Genomic DNA, 8,218 nt, shown 5'->3' on the forward strand with positions numbered 1-8,218 from the left:
TTTTGACCTAAAAAATTTAAATTTTGACTTTTTTTGACCTAAAAAAAAACTGAAATTTGACCAAATTTTGACCTCACGTATGCAAATTAGGTGTTTTCGCACATAATGTTAAAATTGTACTACTTATCTTCATTTCTGGTTGGAACTGTCTGTCCTTACAAAGTAGATTGGCCTGAAAGAACGTTTTTGGCTCAAAAACTGACAAATTTTTACATGAAAAAACTAGTATTTGAACGAAATCTGGCCCTATGAAGAATTGCAGTAGTTACATTACGTATTATGGTGGAATAATTAAAATTTGTGGTAGTACAACGAAAGATACTTTCCTACATTCTCGGGTAGAAATTGTTTGTTTGTTTTGTTTGTATGTTTTGTGGTATTCATGGTGTTTGTCAACTACTATGGTCATTTACACAAGGCCGATATTCTTCATTATTTTCCGTAACTGCCAACATATAGCACGGCCCACTTCTAGGCTTTTTTATAAGACACCGCTTACGCGGATGAGGTGGCGAGGAGGAGCCTAGGTAAACCTCAAACACTTAGCTATCGGAATTATGAAGTCGACCTCGGTCGGAATCGAACCCACACGCATTGGTGTTGCAGCCGCGGATTATACCACTGCGGTATCTCGGGTAGAAAGTGTCTGTTCTTACTAAGTAGCTTGTCAAGAATGCAGAAAGAACGTTCAACAGCAGCAGTTGTTAGCTGACAACACTGAAGTTGTGTGCACACTGCTTGCTGGTGATGTACCGTGTTGCTTCATTCTGACAATGTTGTCTATATCACAATTTTTCAGCTTGCGCTTCTTGATGTAAGAACCATGCAATGCCCAAGCAGTCTTGCTTCAGTTAGGATATTGCGGTACATTGACCACAAAACCATGTCACTATTTGTTTTATTTGACCGTTTATGATTCACAATGAGCAGACGATGGGCCGTTTACAACGGTAGGCCTATAAAGTAGCATATACAGCCGGTAAATTATCAAATGATAAGTTCACAGACAACGCAAAATCTACGATACAAACTAAATGTAGAGGTCAAAAATGTTTGATTTTGTAAACAATTTTGACAAATTTTGACCTAACGCTACAATTTTGACTTAATTTTGACTTTTTTTGACATGTCAAAAAAAAATCGCCCTAGTTATTACATATTAAGTCTGATTTATGAACTTGTATTTGCTCTGACAACATCTTAATTGCTGGTATAGGGGTGGAAATAGTAAGCCGCATATCACAATACATATTCAAGAAACTGCACTGCTTTGGCGTCAGACGTAATGGTATGCAATATCCTGATGAGCACATCACTGAAATAATTAAAGCTGGAGTGGCCAATCTGAAATCACACTCATGATCCAAATTATGTCAATCTCGTTTAGGATTTATGTGATGTTTAGCAATCAAAACCTTTTAACATGCGTGGGCCTTGAGATCTGGCTGTCGCACCAGAAATTGAACATCAAAATATTATAGGAAGTATTTAATGTAGAACAGTGATTCTCAAACTTTTTAAGACACGCCCCCTCCCTTATGATGGTGAAAGATTTCGCGCCTCCCTTATCGTCATATCACAAAACGCAACCAAGATGCTATAGCAAACCTAACGGACAGTTTTGATGGCATGGAAGGTTACGACTGTGGATGAGAGATTTTGAAAAATGAAATACAGACTGAATACAGAGCAGTAATTATGAATAGGATGTAAATCGCGCGAAGCGCGAAAATTTTTCGTAGTTCAGATCAGCTTCGCGCCCACCAGATGCTCTCACGCTCCCCAGTTTGAGTACCACTGCTTCTTAGAATTATCATGGTGAAATATAATAAGAAAAAGTTTAATCAAGTCCCTGCAATAATTTGATTTTTAGTACGCATTTTATCATTATTTCTAATAAGTTTCTTCGGACCCTTGCGGGCCGCATAGAACGATGTTGAGGGCTGCATGCGGCCCGCGGGCCGTAGTTTGCCCATCCCTGGTCTATGGTTTTAGGCATTAAAAAAGCAAGTTTTATGTTTTGAATTCTAAGCTACCTTTCGAGGGCCGCACAAAATAGCTTCGAGGGCCGCACTTTGTCCAGGTCTGGTCTGTATTATTGTACACGATACGCTACCTAGCGACGACTCGGGCCACATAATGTCACAATGCTGAAGTACACATTGACTTTGAAACGTCGCCAAATGTATCGACTGGGGCAATCAAATGACATAATAATCCCATAAAATCAATACTTTCCGTCGATTTGCCAACAATTTTGACGAGGACCTGCAAGGGAATATATGCTTACGCCTACCGGTCTAGGCTAGACCGAACAATGTAGTCGGCGTCCGAGTAGTGCCACGTTGATATTGAGCAAAGTGTAAAACTGGTTTCCATACTTGCTACCGATATTACTCCATTAAAAAGTTAAACAGCAGTAGCCAACACCTAGGATAGTGACAGCACTTCGTCAGCCCCCCCCCCCCAAACGTTGGTTTTTGGCCCCATAGGGGGATAAACCGACCTTCTGGGAGGATTCGCCCCCCAAACCCCACTCAAGCTATCCGCTTTTCGCGTTACTCATCAGATACATTGCGGTTAATTGGCTGGGTGCTGTCTCGTGAATGCGCGACGAATTTCGATAATTCATGATTGAATCGGTCAATATGATCGGGAATTGCATGAATATTGCTATCAATTTCTCATCCTCCCTCTGTTCACGTAACCAGATTTACCGGTAGAGCTGAGTAAGGTGTGATGGCAAAGGTAGGACCTCTAAGTAATAATTAAACCTCTTCGGGCGGACCCATTAGAAGAATGACTTCGTTTCATGATGCTATTTCGTGACCTCCTGTATCTGTTTTATCAAAACATATTGAAATCGCCCAAACTTATTAAACTAAATGACGCACACGATTTCAAATTGGTATTTCTTTACTGGCAAATAATTTTTCCCTGCTGGATGGCATTTGTCTTGTGGGGTTAAGATTGCCTGGACAGGAACGTTCGGCGCCAACGCTTTAGGCGCCTCTGGTCAATTAAACATATATGTATAATATACATTACATATATATAGATGTTTTCGGTCAGCACAAGGGCAGTCCTTTTCGGCCTAGATCCTTTCGTTGCTGATAGTTCAGGCACACTTTTGGAGTCGCATGTTACATGGCCTATAACTTCATATTTCGTGGAGCTTCTTGGCGCGGTACTGACCGACGCCCAATTGCTCATTTGTATATATCATGCGTATTTTTGTTCGGGAAAGGTACCCAATATTCAAGATATTTGGCAATATAAAATCGCACCGGGCGCGAAAATTTTTTGAAAAGGTTACATAAATTTTTCAACGAAATACTCTTCAATTTATGTTAATTAACGAAATAATTTGGGGCCCCCTTCGAACTTGCTTCCCCCTCCAATTGAGGGGTTTGTGGTGCGGCAGTTACGGTCCTGCCAACACATTAATAACACGTATTTTGTTTTATGATACAATAAGAATGTAAAGTCAAGATTGACCCCGAACGTCAGCTAGATTTTCACATCAGACAACGATATAATTATCATTGATTGGTTTGAATAAGCATCATTCGCTGACTACATATAGTTTATTTCACCATTGATGTTGTGTCATTGCGGGTCAAGCTCACAGCACGGAGTTACTAAATAATATCAAACGGAAAGCCGGATATTTCGAGCAAACTTTTGTAGCAAAGCAAGTGAAATTTTTGAGATTTTCAAGGTGGACGCTCGTTCAGTGTTGATTTTTTTATGCTGCCAGCGTCATGCATAGAGTGGCCGCAGTTGAAATGCAATAAATTTCAACCAATGATGTTACAATGAAGTGACAATGAAGGTTTTATACCAATACGTACCGTTCCTCTGATGTGTGTCCTACGCTATGTCGGAAGTCGCCGAAATGCACGATTTTCCTTTACAGCAGCGGATCCTGTACTTTTTTAGCGCGACGCAAATCTTGGGTTTATTGACATTTCGCGACTCAAGCCTCTCACATCGACATGAAAGCATTCACAATGTTATTATGATACTTTGTTAATGGCAGGGGAAGATAGGGGTGATGTGGGAATATGTACACAGGGGCACAAGCACAACGCTACATCGTCAATATTTTTAAAACGCGAAAGAAAGAATATATGTCGTTTCGATGATTTAGTTGTGTAATATCAGTCATAGTCCTGATGTGGTTTGATTTCGCCGGGATCGCTGCTTTTGTGAGAAAATGACGAATTTCCCAATTGCGAGCGTAAATTTACATCGCTACCTTTCCATAGAGTTTTAGATAGGCACATCTCATGCGTTTTGCTCATAATTAGTACACAGCTTGGTCAGAGTAGTCATTGTGGTTTTAAAAAAGTTTTTGGTGTTTTTGCTTTGAATAAGCGGGTGGGACAATTTGGCTCGGGCGCAATGCTGCATTGATATCCAAAGCAGATACATAAAAATGTTACGAAGAGTGCGCAAAAGTGAAATCGTACCAATACCCGCTTAAAAACATCCCCTGAAGTGTCACGCAATAAATTGAGGACATTAAGATCATTTTACCACACTGTTAAAAATATTCTATGCCAAATTACTGGTCTGGTCCTGGCAGCAGTTTTACGACTCTGAGACCAGTAAATTTGAAAAATATTTTCCCGTAAATATTATTGACCGTAATTTATTTTTACAAATACTGACTGTTAAAATTTTTACGGAATACTCCCGTTACTTGATGTAACGGAAAACGGCTGTAATACCAAGTTACTGGTCTAGTCCAGTGCAGCAGTTTTACGCTGATGAGACCAGTAAATTCGAAATAACTCTCCCCGTAATATGATTTTACATATGCTGACCGTAGGAAATTTTACGGAACATTTCCGTAACCTAAGGTAACAGAAATCTGCTGTAATATCAATATACTCGTCTGGTCCCTTGCAGCAGTTTTACGTTCCTGAGACCAGTAAATTTGAATCAGGTTTATTTGGTGCGGGAACACGTAAAAAAAAAGTAAGTGTGGATAATGACGGAAATCCAGTCTTTCTTGTGGAGATCATCGGTCAGCAACTGCCTGAATGAAGAGGGCTTCATCAAAACTTCAGCAGCAGTTGAAGGACTGTACTTTGGGCCATGCTCTTTTGTAGGTTCTTCTATAATCTGAACAAAGATTATGCTGTCATCAACACCGTTACAATTTGGAAACTTTGAGACGCTATAGTATGACATACTGCGACTTTTCATATTCTTGTCAATTTCTCAAATAATGATTGCCTAGGATAGCGATGTCGAACGTAAGGCCAGCAGGCCGCATGCGGCCTGCGAAGCAATTCTGAGTAGTTTGAAAAACCCCTGTATTACCCAGCACATTTTCTAACAAATGTTGAGATATTATTGTAAGAAATGCTTCCCGCAAGGCCACAAATGTCAAGATCATAGACCGTAATATAATTATCCGACAGTGGTGTTATGGTTTTACTCTAGTCGTCATCAGGAACAAGTTGGTGATACTGACATCCAATTCCAAAAAGTGCACACTGAGTTCATATTTTTATGAAGAAATGAGCCAAAAAGTAGTTATTCGTGAAGTGAAAAAAAAACTGTTATATGCAGGTCGCATGGAGAATATAATAGTTATAAAAAATACAATTCAAATATATTTGGTCGCACTACTGTATCACTTCTACTCAAAGGCCCCAGACAGACAGAGAAACCCGAATGACGATTAATAATGAGCCAAATTCTAACGTCTGGTTTACAATTAAATCACTTGTGTTCCTCAAAGCGCATACGATGAGTTAACGGCAGTTTACGATTAAAACAAAGGGAGCATACAAATATGTCAGCTTATTCCGTGGTTAGAGTCAGTGTTCAAGCGGTTGAATTCAAACGATCAATCTTTGAATTTTTGCCAAACTTCCGTTGTTTGCGAGTAAAGGTGCTGCTAGAATATATCCATATGATATGATCGTGAATGTTATGTAATATACCAAAATGTATACAGGATTGATAATAAACTATTCAAGCGAAAAGTAAGGTCGGGCGTTTTGATGTACCGTAACATTTTGGAATGATTTGACTGATCCGGCCCGCGAGCGGTTTGAAAGTTTGAATCTGGCCAGCGACGCAAGTTGAGTTTGGCCTAGGACTTCGTACCTGAATCATCTTTTCCAGCGTGATTGCAAACTTTTCTGGCAATACTCCTTTGCATCGCACGTCCAATGTATTTCGCACTGCATCGTGCTAGAAGCGAGAGGCGAAATGATCCCTTTCTATCACATAAGCATTCGACGTCATGATTCATAATGCCATAACGCTTCTATTTTCGTGTAGTTCAATGTCAGAAAATGTAATACATTCTTATAAGCCATAGCTTCTGTTCACCATTAAACTGTAACGAAAATACATACGTCTTCAGAAACAGGACTGAGAATAACTTGCCAGATTTGAGCTCGGATACTGCTATACCTACAATATCTGCTATCAACACCTGCAATATTCTAAAGCTAGAGTTAAGCTGTGGCTTCGAAACCCTCAATAACTTACAGCATGGAAAACTGAATTCATTCAGTTTTCCATGCTTACAGCAACGCATCTTGTTATTATCCAATACGAAAACATCGCGTCGATATAATATCATCTGTCTCGGAACATTCAGCCGCACGTGCTCAGGCTCAGATGTGTCTGACGCCACTATGTCTGGAATATGTATGACGTCACAATGTACTGTTCGCTGGAGCAGCTACGAATTGATGATCAAACAATCCACAAGGCCATTCGCAGGAAAAAGGTAAAGGACGTCTACTACTCTCGTCTCAATGGCAAAGGAGCATGGCGGCTAAACACCAGCTCCGGTGTTTCGATATATAGTTTGCATCATACATGCGTTAAGGAGTCTACAATGGTGGCAGAACTGGTCCAACAGATAATTACACAAAATATCATACCTGCAGTAAAACTACATAACATACCAAATTCGCTTGCCATGCTACTATTGCTAGACCTTGATGTCTCTAAGGATACTATTTATAAAGCGATATAAACGATGGTATCTGCAATGCCCAAATGTTCGGATACCATTCACCGATTAGCAATCAGCACGGCCATCGATGTCGTAATTTGGTTGATGATTGAAACATGATGTAATTACGAAAATCATATATATATATTATATATGTCCATAAGACCGTAAGCGTGTAAAATGATCGAATTGTGAGTTCAATAGCAATGTTGCAAATAATGATTATCCAGTAAATCGCTTTTACGAATGCAAAAGTGAATCCGGAATACTTATTATCCAGTAAATTGCTTTTACAAATCTAAAAGTAAATCTGAAATACTGGTTATCCCGTAAATTGCTTCTACGAATTCAATCTGTAATTTTTTTACCCTCTAAAAACAAGTAAATTTACTTTTGACGTGCCCGTATATTAATTTAACGGGCATTTACCGTTAATATAACTGACGGGACAAATTTACCGGTATAATTTGGGTAAATCTACGAATATTTCTAAGAGTGCACCCCTTACAATAAATATGGATCGGCGAGCAGTCATTTTCTTTAGGGGTTCTGAGTTTCCTGCTAAGTATTTTATTTCGTAGTTTCAAATCATTTTTTCTTATGAAATATGTGTTTTACGTTCCTCAATCGTTTTGCTAAAGTTCATCGGTATTTCTTGGCTCGATTTATTCGTTTCTATGGGATGACTATGCGCCAAAATCGCTAAAATAATTCTTATAAAATATCAGTCGGCATAAGTGATCTAACCACGCGAGTCGAGAAATTATTTTCAGATAATCATTGGATTTTGTCTGCAACATAAGTTTTTGCTTACCACCATACTTTTAGTTTCCACTCAGCCCACGCGCTCCAATGTACCGGTGGAGCTGATGCAGGTGACTACGAAAATTTAGGGAAATAAAGGAGTCATGTCCAATTGTCCATGCGTAAACACTTTTCTGCGCGTATCGCTCATTGGCTGTAGTACCCAACACAGTGAACTTGAACATTTTTAAATTAGCCACAGGAGATCGCATGAAAGGAAGAGAAACTATTTTGTCGCGAGAAATTCAACTATATAATATGATATATATATTAAACGATCACTTCGGTGTTGTCCCGTGCTCTATGTGCGCTTAGACTCTCCGCGTCTCATGCTCGGGTCGCGACCCCATACTTTTAAAATCCCTTCTTCAGAATGTGCGATGACCATTTCGGCAGAAAAGTCTTGGCTATTCACCAAAC

General features: G+C 39.5%; 1 long non-coding RNA gene across 1 annotated transcript; it reads right to left on the reverse strand.

Moving 5' to 3' along the window:
* Positions 1-4,940: 4,940 nt before the first annotated feature.
* On the reverse strand, positions 4,941-6,600 carry LOC145434546 (uncharacterized). Its single transcript, XR_013913450.1, has 2 exons — positions 6,130-6,600; positions 4,941-5,133 (listed from the first exon to the last, which is right to left on the reverse strand). It is a non-coding gene; the product is annotated as an uncharacterized LOC145434546 (long non-coding RNA).
* Between the last annotated feature and the right edge of the window lie 1,618 nt (positions 6,601-8,218).

The sequence above is a fragment of the Botryllus schlosseri genome, chromosome 2 (assembly GCF_051294905.1).
Source record: "Botryllus schlosseri isolate E-star chromosome 2, Bs_hap1, whole genome shotgun sequence".
NCBI classification, from domain to species: Eukaryota; Metazoa; Chordata; class Ascidiacea; order Stolidobranchia; family Styelidae; genus Botryllus; species Botryllus schlosseri.